This window comes from Cygnus atratus, chromosome 18 (genome assembly GCF_013377495.2).
Source record: "Cygnus atratus isolate AKBS03 ecotype Queensland, Australia chromosome 18, CAtr_DNAZoo_HiC_assembly, whole genome shotgun sequence".
Lineage (NCBI taxonomy): Eukaryota > Metazoa > Chordata > Aves > Anseriformes > Anatidae > Cygnus > Cygnus atratus.
The window spans coordinates 713,360-727,544 of NC_066379.1; the positions used below are offsets into that span (position 1 = coordinate 713,360).

The window sequence follows — 14,185 nt, forward strand, 5'->3', positions numbered from 1 at the left end:
CCTCACCTAGGGAAGGGGTTCATGGACTGGGGTCATCCTGATGATCAGCAAATATGAGCTTTCAGGTCCGCAGGCTTTGCTTCCCTTTGTTGATGTCCAAGGGAAGGGATGCCCCCACCCACCCCAAACAGACCACTGCAGTACTTGTGCAGCTGCCATGTTCCCGATGGGACAGCATGTCCCAGGAGAGCAGAGTGAGCACCCAGGCACTGGTTTCACTCACTGTCATTCCGCTGGCTTCAGAGGGGCCACTCTTGATTTATACTCTTACAAGTGAGAGCACACGCAGTTTCTGATTTTTCACATTTCAGCTGACAAAGGAGCTGTGCCGGAGCAGGCCTTTCTGGGATAAGAATAGCATCTGCCATCTTAGGACACAGCACAGTTGTCCAGCTCCTACACGGCAACGCATTGCAGTGGGATATAGAAGGCAAGCTACCCGCTGAGGAATGTCTTCAAGCGCTATTAGTGGAAGCGTATCATCTACACAAGCAGGCATGGCTCCGCGCAGGAGTCTTGCAAGAGGTGGCTATTTTTAGCTTTTGACACTGCTGATGAGGGGAGACAAATGACAAAGTGATCCTCCTGGCACAGGCAACCTCCAGAGCTCTCTGAGCAAGCCCCTTCTGGGAATGACTCTTGTCAAGGCTGCAGGGCCTGAGAGTGCAGGAGATGGGGGCCAGGAGGGAGCTGTGAATTTGCTGGGGACACGAGGCTGAGCCTCGGTCCCATCAGCACTGCCCAGCTGCACTTACGGCAAGCTCTCCCTGAGGGCGTGCACCTGTCCCTGAGCTTAGGACATTCTGCTGCCTGCTTTATTTTCAACCACATCCCTGAGCGCTAGGGAGAGAACAAGGGGGCATGGAACTTCATGTAAGTGAAACCCTAATTCTTTGCCGCCAGGAGAATATTCACCTCTTGTCTGCTGAAGCTGTCTGTTTCTGAGTGGTTCTTTGGTATTATGGATGTTTGAGGCCTCTTTTCCTCTTCCCTCCTATTGCAAATTCCCTCCCCAACTTACTCACCTTCATTTAACATCTTCTTTGTTCTACTGGTATATAATTCTTTCGTTCTTAATTATTTTCATATCACATTTTTCTTTATTTTCAATGCTTTATGAAAATCAGATCTGCACATGGACCTGTCTGGGGAAAAAACACCCCCAGAGAAAAGTTTTCTGTCTTCATGAGCTGGCCAAGTCCATCTCCCTCAGGAACTCACATTCAGCTGGACTGATGCACAGCAGCAGTGTTAGCTGTCAGGAAAAAGTGGTCAGGGGAGGGAATGTGTGTTAGGTAGTTTATAAAGTGCTTCCACTAAATGCAATCCCACACCCATAGGGGATGGATCTGATGCTCACTCTTGCCCCTTGTCACAGTCACAGTTTCCTGACCCCATTCTCAGGTATGTCTTGTACTCCTACAGGTGAAGACTCGAGTTGATTCATCTGACAGATGAGAGGCACAACCATTCATTCACAGGTAAATTATTTTTCCAGTAGCCTAACCAGCTAAGCTGACTCCTCCTATAACTCACAGCAGTCTGGCTTTGCCAAGTACGACCATGAAAGCATAACCTTTCCCCAGCCTATCACAAGAAAGTGCAATTATGTGTGCGGTGTGAACAGCCCATCCTGGACTGCTAACCTAAAGATCAGGTTGGCGATAAAGAAAAAGGCTTCATCCCTGTCATGGTGCCGTAGGATGAAGCTCAGGTTCCTACAGTGTAGCTTCACCAGGTGGAGACTCAATCAGGAACCCAAACAACTGGTTGAAACTATCTCCCTGTTGGGATAGGGTGGCAGGCTGAGTGGTAGGGATGTCAGACACAGCTTTGTGTGCTTCTTGGAGGCTCTCCAGTAGTGATGTATTCCCATTTGTGTTGGTCTGAACCATCACAGCTCAGCATGGGTCAAGCTTCCATGCAGTAACTTGAGCTGTGAAGTTTTCTGACTGTGGCTGCACATTACTTTCAATCTGTTTTGTTTTTATTGCATGAAGTTGACATTATGCAAAGCTGACCACAGACTTTCCATACAGCCACATTGCCACCAGCAGGCCATGACTGTGCTTGTGCTCCCAGGTCCGTCAGCTCCAACCTAGCAAGACCAGATCTACAAGCATGTCATTTTATGCCAGTGCAGGCACCAGTGTCCAGATACGATCAGCCTGGTGACTCAAGGCTGCCAAGTGGAAAGCCAGTGTCTCCCAGTTGCCATTCTGCAAAACCTGTGGTGAGTCAGAGCCAAAGCATTAAACCAAAATAAAGTTAATCCCACTTTTTGAACTGGGAGAGAGCTCCATTGCTGGCAGAAAGGAGCTGGTGGGGCAAGGATAGTGCTAAAGCTAAAGCCACATCCCCACATCCCCACGTCCCCAAGGACTGCAAGGGATGCTGTGCTCTGCCTAATGTGCTCTGCCCACTGTGCTTGAGCAGATAGCAAAGGGTCTCAGGAGATTATGGACTATGTAGCTGGAGCAAGAACAATCAGCAAATTTGGAACCAAAGGGAGAAAAGAAGGCTGAGAGACTTACAAGACATATCCAAGCTGATACTGAGATACATTGGAATGACTAATGACAGCCCCTTGATTAGGGTTGCTAGACTGTGCAAAGAGTCAGCAATTTCCCGTTGGTTTTGCACAGCTACTCCTAAGAAAATTACAGGTGTTCTACTATAGCTCTGTGAAGTTGGTTATTGTACTGTGTAGCCAGTCATTTGACACTGTGGGCTAGGTTAATCAACATGATGCAAGAACAAAAGCAGGACTTCGGTTTGCATCCTGCAACACTGCAGTGAGCAGCTGAGAACAAGATGCAGGCTGTCTCCTGGGAAAGTTTTTCTTCCAGACAGCAGGAGCTGAAACATGAGTAATCCCCTGAGGGCTGAAAGAGTGACACGTCCAGATCTGTCCCATCTGGTGGGACAGATTCAGTCCTGATTCTCCAAAAACACAGACCCATAACAGTGGATGGTCACTGCCAACTGGAGGCCTGTCTTGAAAGGGTCATGATGCAGAGACAGTCTGGGAGGAAATGAATGGCTGGACTGACTGAGAATTTTTATCAAAGTTACAGGTTTCTCAGACAAGCTGAAGATACTCACCTCATCATGAAGAAGACCAAGAAAGAACAAGCACTTCCTTTTTGAGGGAGCAGTGTGTGCGGATGTTATTGAGCACTGTGTGAGTCAGCACAGGCAGGCAGCAGGAACAACCACAGACTTGCAGCTAAAACACAAAGAGTAGATTTATTCTTGTTACCTCACCAACCGGGGGACCCCGAGCAACACCCGGGCAGAAGCACACAAATGGGGACAGAGGTACTGCTAAGCTCAGTCCATACTACAAGATCACTGGCCTGCTGTTTACACCTGCTTTTATCAAGGGTTCAAGCAGGTGCAGTTTTTTCCACCATGTTGTGTTCTTCATTGTGCTTCTTTGATCTCTGTACCAAGGTCAGGAGATCAAGCTCGTCCAATAGGGTGCCTCTGAGTCTACCAAACATCGATGTTATCTATACACAGATATGCTAATTGCCAAGCACACAGAGCACAAAGAGAAGTAGGTACAATTGATATGCTTTTCTACATTTCTACTCCCTAGACTTTACACATTCCCAGCTGCAAGGTCACTTGAGTGTATTTACAATCCTCCTCACCAGTCTTCCATTTTGATCCCATCCTCCTCGCTAATCTTCCACTTTTAACCCATTCCTCCCAACAAGCATACAACTCAGTATCTCCTGAGGTTATCTCACGGGGGGAGGGAGGGTTGTTGGAACTAAATCCCTACCAAACAAACCCTTCTATGATTTTATGATACTGTGACTGGCATAATTGACTATGATGGTAGGGCCAACCATAGTCTTTGCTAAGGTGCATGGATGTAGTGGACGAGAAGGGACAAAAAACCTGGTTGTAAAAGTACACTTTGTACATGCTCATGAGTCAGGCCACTAAAGAACACCAAAACAAGAGTCAGGCCACTAAAGAACATCAAAACAACCAGCAGGTGGATCAGGCTGCTAAGATTGAAGTGGCTCAGCAAGATCTGGACTGGCAATGTAAGGTTGATTTATTTATTGCTCGATGGGCCCAAGACACCTCAGGCCACCAAGGAAGAGATGCAACATATAGATGGGTTTGTGATAGAGGGGTGGACTTGACCATGGATGCTATTGCACAGGTTACTCATGATCGTGAAATGTGCTGCAATAAAGCAAGCAGTTAAAGCCCCTGATATGGAGGATGATGTCTGAAATATAAATATGGGGAGGTTCATTGTATCACACTCCGACAAACCTGACACATCAATCACCATGTGTAGACAATGGTGGAAATAGCCACCAGATAGCTGAAGACATATTCTGTGCCCCATGCCTCTGCCTGGAATGCTATCCTGGGTCTTGAAAAGCAAGTCTTATGGTGACATGGCACCCCAGAAAGAATCAAGTCAGACAAAGGGACTCATTTCAGCTGTTCAGGACACTGGTTGGCAGAGTCCTTTGGGAGGCAGTTCTGAAGGGCAGAGGAGTCCAGGAAGGCTGGGCACTCCTCAGGAAGGAAATCTTAAAGGCTCAGGAGCAGTCTGTCCCCATGTTCCCAAAGACAAGCCAGGGCAGAAGAAGACTGGCCTGGCTGAACAGAGTTGTAGCTAGAGCTTAGGAAAAAAAAGAGGGTTTATGACCTTTGGAAAAGAGGGCAGGCCACTAAGGAGGACTATAAGGATGTTGTAAGGCTATGCAGGGACAAAATTAGAAAGGCCAAGAATACTTCTCCCAGCCCAGTGGCTCCCAGTGGCAAGTAACAAGCAGGAAAATAGGATGCAAAATGCAGGAGAACAGAGATAAACCCTGTGGAGCACAACAAGGTACAAAGCATGAGGAATTGTCATTCCTCATAGTCTTGGCATTCCCAAAGACCTCCAACAGTAGGTTGGCGCTAGTGATTTGATTGTCAAGTGTACCCCACGAGAATATTTGAACAATAGCTGAAAACACCACAGGATAGGTGGTGGAAAAAAGTGACTATACTGCAGCTCAGGTGATCATGTGCGCAACTGTGTGCTGTACAACCTGCTACTGTGCTAGCAGCTCAGCTACAGTGCCAAGAATCATCACTCTGTGTAAATGGTAAATTCCAGAGCCACAAGCTGATAACATCCTGAACTGTACTTCTGCAAGGCCTTTCTTTTTCATAGCTTCATCCAGAAGTCCCTCTTCTTAGCCAGGTCTCCACTCACCATAATTACTGCAAAGTACTGGATGACACGTTTTGTGTCTTCCTCGCATCGGATTTTCCACTGTTGACAGCAAGCACAGAGCAAAGATTTATATGCCTGTTTTTTGTTGGAGATAAAGTTCAAAGTGACAGATCTACCTAAGTGGTTATGATTTACTGATTTGCATGATCTGTCAAAGAGAAAAAGAACTGTGTCAGAGAAGCAGTAGCAAAAAGTGCTGGTTCAATAATCACCCAGAGACAAGGTAAGAACATCTAATTACACAATGCAATAGTCAGATGCCTGAGCAGATAATCTGGAACAAGACACAGGGTAGCACACTAGAAGATGGCAAAAGCAAGTGAGCCCATGGCAAATAGGAACAGCATTTAGCAGAAGCAGTGTTTCTGACAGTTTTTTTCTGTAAATAGTCAAAATAGAAAAGCTCACCAGTCAGCATGAACTGATAGGCATTGTCAGAGATGGAGAAGATGTGTGGAGGGGCCTCCTGGCGCTTTTTGCCTCGGTAGGCCAACACCACCTCTGGGTTGTACACCGGCAGCCACTTGTAGGGGTTGACGGTGACACAGAAGAGACCCGAGTAGGTCTGTAGGAAAAAAAAAAAAAAAAAAAAAGTCATTAAAGTCTGTCTCCCCAGCAGCTGCATTTTCTTCTTTGCAATGAAAAGAAACTTACATAGATCATCCAGGATCTGTAGCAGCCCCATCCTCAATTCTGTCAAACTTAGGTGGGTTCATAGCATATACATCATCAGGTTTGAAGCAACCATCTGAAATTCAGAAAGAAAGAGTTAACCTCAGTTCAGAAGCTCTCGATGTCCCTTGCATGTACACATATGCAAAAACAAATACAGAGAAGTAATAATATCTGTAATGCTGCTCTAATTCAGATTTTCCTTCCTGTTCAACAATGCAAAATAAGACATGGCTATTACAGGGTAGACACTGCTACCAGCTGGGAACTCTACAATGCCAGCAAATTTAGAGGATGTAAATTTACTGTCCCGAAATTGCTGCAACCACACAACCAAAATTTGTGCTGGACCAGCCCATTCTACGTGTTATTGCTGCTTGTGAACTTCAGGTCAGTGCTGCTTGTGGCTGTAATAACCGGGGGTACAACTGCTGGCCTGTCTACCTTTCAGCCTTCAAACCTCATGCTGCTCAATGCCACAGAGACAGGATACTAACAGCACAAAATTCATCAACTGCAAATCCTTTGTTGGAACAGATTTGTTCCACTCCTGGTTGTTGCCATGCCTAATCAAACAAGAGTTCTCTCCCTACCAAACAGCTCTGCCTACTGGGCTCGTGTTGTTGCTGTCCTGCCTGTCACACACCCAAAGCCTGTGGATATGTCTGAGGACATGCAGGAAAACAGACGTACACAGATGGCAGCAATTTATCTGGGCCACTCTGAACCATGAAGGAGCTTGAAAATCCCATTGTCATTTCTCCAGGCAGCTTTTCACCTTGCCCAGTGAAGAAGAATTATTCAGTATTTATTCTTGTGCAAAAATAAGCTGAAACTACCAGGCTGCCTAAAAGATAAACTGAAATTACCATTTTGCGAATTACAGAGAATAGGAAGCACTTACACATACTCCAATTCTAAGCAATAGCAATCTTTCCCACAGGACACTCCAGAGGAAAAAAAAAATCTTAAATGGTATGAAAAAGCCAACCCCCAGGAAAGCAATACCCAAATCCTTGTATATAAGCCTGCTACAGCCTCTGCTCAGTCATGCTGTTGCTGGAGGCAGGAGGGTGAACCAATGGATGACTGCTTTATTCTTTATTTTCTTTCTTAAGAATCTGGTAGGGGCTACTGCCAAGATTTTGGCTGAGATGGTGCTTTGTTCTGTTGCAGCTAATTTTACATAAGTTATCAGGACACATTTGTTAAGAGTTTTTGCAGGATTAAGACTTGGAGGTTCCTCTAGGAAACTGTTTGCAGCCAGTGACAGTGATAATAATTTCACAGGCAAAGGGGACTTTCAAAGTAGCTGCAAGTTCTGATACCAGTAAAGAAAGGAATTTAATAGTGAATATGATGGTGTTAGATTAGAAAGGGTTAAAAACAGCAGTTGAGGAACTCTGTGACCAGCAAGGCAACAACCCAACCTCTAACAGAGCACTGGTTTATCTTAAAAACCTGAATCAATAATAATTAACCAATGGATATCTTCATCGCAGCATCCAGAGCAATTCCTTGCTCTAAAGGCTGTGCTAGTCCCAGCCAGAGGGCAGGTGCTGTACAGGGCAGATTTCTTCCCAAGCCAGCCTAGTCCCTCCTGTATTCCTTGCCCTCCCTAGCAGACATCTGGGGCCCTCAGCAGGGCAGGGAGGAGGACCAGGAGGTATGCACTCACCATGCTATCCTCTGCCTCAATAGTTAGAATTCCCATTCTTTGTAGCCATGATCTTCCCTTTGGTGTACTACACCTTGGAGTCAGCCACAAAGCAGTAGGTTTTGGCATCAAATGGCTTCTGTGCTTCTATTCTCTCCTTCTGTGACTGTGTAGGTGTGGTGCAACATCACCAAAACCTCCATGCCAGTGTCTCTACTGACGGCTGCAGCTGAAAGACAGACCCTGCCATAGTGGTCCCCTGTGCAGCACTTGGAGTTGAGCAAAGTGGATCTGAACATCACATCAAGCAGAACCACCAACCCTCCTGAGCTGGGGTGCTCTGAGAGCAGTCACCTGAACACCCTTCCCATCTCTTGGATGTGTGCCATGAGGGATATAGGGAATATTTGTCTTTCAAAGGTGGAATGTACAAAAGCAATGAGGAAAAGATGCTGCTCCTCAAGGCTCCAAGGAAAGGGATCCATGCCCAAAGGAGCAGTTGGTGTCCCTGGGGAAGTGCGCAAAGGGAGAGGATCTCTGAAGGATACGTATAGTATGACTGCAGTCCTGAAGCACGATTCTCTTCCTGTTCTCCCCTCCATTCATGATTCCCCCCCTGCCTTTTAATGTGAAGCCTGTTGTAGACCTCTGGTGGGCAGCCAGAGTGGGCAGGAGTGGGCACACACGATGGACTATTAGAGCAGCTCATGCAGGTGTTTGAATGGGGGGAACTTGCCCACAGTGATTGCAATGAAAAAGCCAGTTCAACTGCACATAGCAGTCTGGGCAAGCTATCAGTTTTCATTCCTTAAACTCTCGCCTTAATAATCAGTCAACAGAAAGAAGGAAGGAACTGGCTGAAACCTCTGATCTCTGAAAAAGTGGAAGTTTAGACTTCAGCTAAGCTGCAGCCTCTCTGAAGGCCCAATTCCTCTCATGACAAGCAATCACTCCAGTTGAGGACCAGCAAAAAGTAAACTATAATTTTCTAATTTTAGTAACCCTGGAACCTAACTTTTATTTGTAGATTCTTTATTGGGAGCAAGCTTTTCTGCCAATTACCACCGCAGCTGACAGTTCACTGTTATCACTTGCCTATATTCCAAAGAAACAATAGCCCAGAAGGGACCTGCCCCTCTGGACCTGCTGCTACTAGCATGGGCACAATTGCATAGCAGCAAGGGAACACAAAGCAGCTACCTATGGGGTGGAGGGCAAGGCCATGGGAAGGGAAAAAGGTGATGAGGATCCACGTATGATTGGTTATGGCAGTTCTTGTGGATTCTCATCACTTCATGGGCCAGAGATGATGGGAGAAGAGGCCATGACTGAAGTATGATGTGACAAACCATGGCAAAATAGAGGCTAATCAAAGAACAATGCCCAAATCTAGCCAGGGATGGACATTTCTTGAATGCCAGTCCCTGAATATGCTTCCAATTTAGCTTCCAAATTTATGCTTTCCAAATTTAGCTTCCAATATTGTTTTGACTGCTTAGGAAATTCACTACTCTAAGTGCCAGAAGGAGCTGCAGAAGCCACATCACAGATCAGGACCCTAGACACAGCTGACTGCAGTTCCTGTTTTTAGGAACAATATTGGCAACGGGACACAGTGGCCACCAAAACGCTGTGCACTAACTGTCTTTGCATGCTAGCTAGGACAGTGCTGCTCTGTTCAATCCCAAGTATGTGTGACCCAGAGCAGAACTTTCATGTGAAATCATGTGGCTGTAGGCTTGGCCATGCCTGGGGAAAGGCAGAGCTGAGCCTGAGGAGAAGAAGGCTGTGCAAGGTTATACCAAGGACTAGCAGCAAGCATGGCCAACATAGGCTCAGACACCCCTCTCTACCCTCCCCAGCACCCCCAGAGTAATGCTGTGCCAAAGGCTTCCAGGAACACACTACCAAACCATCGCTGAGTCCACCTTAGCCTACGTGTATGTCCTGAAAAGCATAAGAAATTGCAATGGCAATCAGCATGGAGAAAAATTTAAATGTAAAGAAATTCTACATATCTGCAGGAGAAATTGGGGGTCAGGAAGGACCCTGAGCTGAGCTCTCCTGTCTTGAGGAAGACCACCATGACAAGCAGGCGGCAAAGCCAGGTTTCTGCTAGCTTACTGTCTTTCTGGCCCAACAGTGTTCCTGCACAGCAGCACATTTCCAAGAGACAAAATCCTCAGATCTCCCAGAGCCTGGCTTCTGGCAGAGAGAGTATGGGCTTTGAATGGAGGTCTTCCAATCCCAAGGCAAATGCTGGGTTTTGTTGGTACAAAGCAGACAGGCAGTGGCCGCACAGTGAGTGAAGAGGGAATCCAGCGCATGAAGCAGAGCAGGTGAGGACACCAGTTGGCAGGAGCTGCATATGACCAGAAGGGTTCCTCTGCCCAGAGTCATCTTCTGTCACTGTTCAGTGTCACTCACTCACCCTCCACACTGCATGCACATCTCATCCAAAGCTGCAGCGCCGAACTCCCCTCACCAGACCAAAGTCCATGGGGCTTGTGTGAAGTCAGAAACTTAACGCAAATAGCTCCCGCAACCAACCAGAGCACCACTCCCAGGCAGAACTCTCTGGGGCACTAACAGCTGTTTCTGAGACATCAAGGATATTACCTTGTCTTTCAGACTTGGTGTCTGGCCCTGTTTGCAATTGCTTGAGGAAAACTGACCCCATGGTTTCACATGAGTGTCATCATTACTAGTGTTTTGACAAACATATTCTGTGCCCTTAATTTCATTTAAGGTGAGTTTAAGTTGACATTATAGTCACACATCTCATGAAACACAAATTCATAGAATCCCCCTAAGCCTGGAGGATGAGGGAAAAGTTTTATAGCATGCATCCCCTGTGATCAGCCCTTTGAACTCAGCACAGAGAATGTATTGAGTGTCCACAAAAAGCTGAGACACATTAAACCAACTACCAGTTTTGGGCTTTGTCTTGATAGTAAATTGTCAATCCTGCTCCCAGGCATACTGGAAAGCAAGGAGACCAGACCCTACACACCCAGGCAGAAAGAACCACTCTCCCTATTTTCTCTCACTAGTTCGGCTGCCCAGCTGGGAGCAGATAGTGCAGGAAAACAATTAGCAACAAGCAATAAACCACAGGAAGCCTCTGCTGTGAGACAGTCACTGCCATCCACACTGCACTGCACCAGGAGCATACTGGAAAGTTTAAAACCATTTGCAAGCAGCCATTGTTTCAAATGCTCTAAGTCAGGGCTGTCTGCAAGCTGTCATATTTCATGTTTGCCCCAGGACAGCAAGGGTCAGTAGCTAAAAAAGTCTATATGAGTTACTTCCAGGTCTCTAAGTTGTTCTGTGAGCTGTATAACCAGGTACAACAGGTATTGCTATTAAATGCCCACTATTTGAAAAGGCCCCTCTTTTCGTTTAGTCATACACTTATTTCTAGCAGTTCTTTGTCATTACATGAAAATATTTCACATAATAATAATTGCTATAAAATCTTACTAGGAGGCAGCCCAGAGGAAGGACTGAGATCTAAAAATGTGCCGGTCATGATGCAGCAAAGCAGGAATGCCCACTGGCTGTAGGAATGCAGATGAATCTACACATTGAGATTTAGATTTTAGGCATTTAAATTTTTCTCACTCAAGAAATGAGTGTGCAAATCTTTTTATGTTTAGACTTATCTGTGCTTAGGAGCTTTTGAATGCTCAATGAGCTGTATAAGTAGGGATGACAGAACTTCATGTAAATTAAAATCACAAATTGCCATGATAGATATTAAATATCTCTCTTGAAATGACAAGGGGAGTAAAATGAATGGGGCATCACAGGTCTTTCAGCCCGACCAAGGAAATTCCAAAATTTCAGCAAGCTGAGGAAAGACAACTGCTTTATTCCATGTGTTTGGAGTTCTCCAGAGAACAACTCATTTAGAAATGCTTTGTATTTTACTCTAGCAAGGTGACTATTCTCATGCTACAGAGGAAATCACGCATGAATGATTTGTGTCATACAACAGAAGAGGTTGGGCCAAGCCCAAAGCAGGTTGTGGACATGTGGGTGTCGGATGCCAGAGTGAAATCCAGATTCCACTGGATCCATGTGAAGGTCCTTGCACAGTGCAGGGGCCTGTCAAGCACTGCAGAAGGACAATTTACTAACTTGTTTGCTTAAAAACAAAGAGTAAATAAAATAAATAAATAAATAGGGGATCTGCTTAGCCTGAGCTGAATGATGATCCTCAGCACTCAGCTCTTCAACGTTGGTCACAGTCTGTTGCTTGCATTTGGAAGCCCTGAGCTCAGCCTCTCTAATGGGTCTGGCCCTCGTTACTCCCAGCAAGACCTGAAATCAAACTCTTTCTAAGCCAACTGACATTTGACACCTTCACAGAAGTGAAGACAGCTCATGGTGAAGATGTTAAGAGTCAGTGAGAGGCAGCAGAAGGAAACCTGTCCGCAGCCTGGAAGCTCCAGGACTTGGTTGGTGGATGCCTTGCTCCCAACAAAACATCTGGATTTTGGTTCTATTGCTGTAGAAGGATACTTTTACTGTGCTCCCAGGGCTGGAGGACATCTCAGCCATTTCCCCTGAACCCCAGGACTGTGCAGGCCGAGTCTCCTACCTACAGATCCATTGCCTGTGACAGCCATGCACAGCTGCCATGCCTGCACTTGTGGAAGACCTTGCTGGTGCTCAGGAAAACCTGAAGCTGAGCAGGCTGAGCACAATAAGAACAGGCCTTGGGCTTGCTGGTGCAAACACGGGGCATGGAGATCCACCAAATCTTCATTTAGGTGCCTGTAGATCGAGAGATGTGCAGTGGGCACATTGCACACATATGTGGCCAAGAACAGGCCAGCATGGACATTTTTCAGCAGGGGAAAATAGAACTGAAACCAAAATGCAGACCACGGAGTCAGTGCCAATACCAGACTGCCAAGCTGATTTCCCTGTAAAGCCCTTTACAGATTTGGTCCCTAAGACCACGTCATCGAACCCAGAGCACCAATCTGTGACCCAGCATGGAGGACAAATCACCTGTCAATTGCCCAGCCCTCCCCCAGAGACCTCACAGTATCTCCACCGTTATCTTTCTCCAGGGACTCATCAGCTGGCTGAGGCTGAACCTGAGAGTCAAGGTTGGCAGCAAGGTGCATGCTGCTGTTGTCCCAGCAACTTGTGGAGAGACCCAGAAAGAGCTAGGGGGACCACAGCTTGCTGGAGTGTCCACCAGTGTGCCTGCCCAGGCTGCTGGGTACTGCACCATGCTCCCACAAGCTATGGAAAATGAAAGGGATGAGGGTTCATACACACAACTTGGTGGATTACACCTAAAGCTCCACAGTTACAACATGAGGGCTCCCACGCAACCCCAACCACAATGAAGAAATGCCTAAAGTGCAAGCAGGCCATTTTAGAGGATGTGGACCCCAAGGGTACTACACAGGCTGGGTATCATTTATTGTCGATATTTTCCTATAAAAGTAATGGATGCCTGTTTCTTGGCCTCGCCAGAACTGGACTGGGAAAAGCAGCCTTTTTGTTTTATTTGTTGAGTGCCTGGATCTCATTCCTTAGCTCAGAGCTTTGGACCAGGGATCATTGCTCCTTGTGTCTGGTGTGGTACTGCCTCTCCCCTTGACCATGCAGTCAGAGGCAGTACCAGTGCTCTGCGAATGTGCCAACAGTACACAGCCTGGGACAAGGGACTGCTGCCTCCCAACAAGGTACAGGGATATACAGGGTTGGTCCTTGTGAAGAAGCACCAAAACCATGCCACTGCAACTGGGACTGGGAGAGAAGTGACTGAGAGAGCTCATCTGCTTGGTATGTGGGTGGCTGTGAAATGATGTCCCAGGAAAAGACGGGAATTAGGGTGAGTCCCAGGTCAACAATACCCTGCTTCAGCTTCTCTCAGGCAGAGGACAGTGAAATGCTTTCCTCTATTACCAAGACCTTCCCAGAACACTGCAGGAAGACCCCAGCACAAACATTTAGGTGTGTTGACTTGCAAACAGCCTCGAGGAGCAGCGGCTGCAGTTACATCTGGTGCTCCATATCACCAACATCATTCACAGACAGAGCTGTCCTGAGGTGAAGGTCAAAAAGCACAAGTGTGCTATCACAGGGAGCTGCATTGCCTTGCAAGGCTCACTAGTCCTGGTGTTGCCAGGAAGCTTTTATTACTGCCCTTCATTCAGATAAGGACACTCACAGGTCAATATACCCCACAAATTATTGATGGATTTACTGGTTGGTGTCCATCTATTTTTGCACAAAGTACTTAGGGAGAACAAGGAGGTTTTGTAAGCTGCAGCTGAGTAAGTTCCCTGGCATGCTGAAGGAACCTACTTTATTAAACTAGTAATACACAGCTTAAAATACAGAATGAGCTGGCTCTTGCACAGACAGATACAATCATTCCTGCTGAGCTCTCCCCTGCACAGATCCTCATACTCCCAGGAACACGTACAACTGGTGCAGAGCTGGTCAGAACACAAGGGTTATGTATTCCACTAGCAGCATAGCTTTCTTTCCAAAGTTCAGTTTACATGTGAAACAAACTAAACCTTTCAAATTCTTATTTGGGGGAGGGGGAAATAATTTGT

The 14,185-nt window shown here is 46.5% G+C and overlaps 1 pseudogene; it reads right to left on the reverse strand.

The window, feature by feature from the left end:
• Nucleotides 1–5,394: 5,394 nt before the first annotated feature.
• LOC118255584 (myosin-3-like) lies at nucleotides 5,395–12,733 on the reverse strand (annotated as a pseudogene).
• Nucleotides 12,734–14,185: the final 1,452 nt, after the last annotated feature.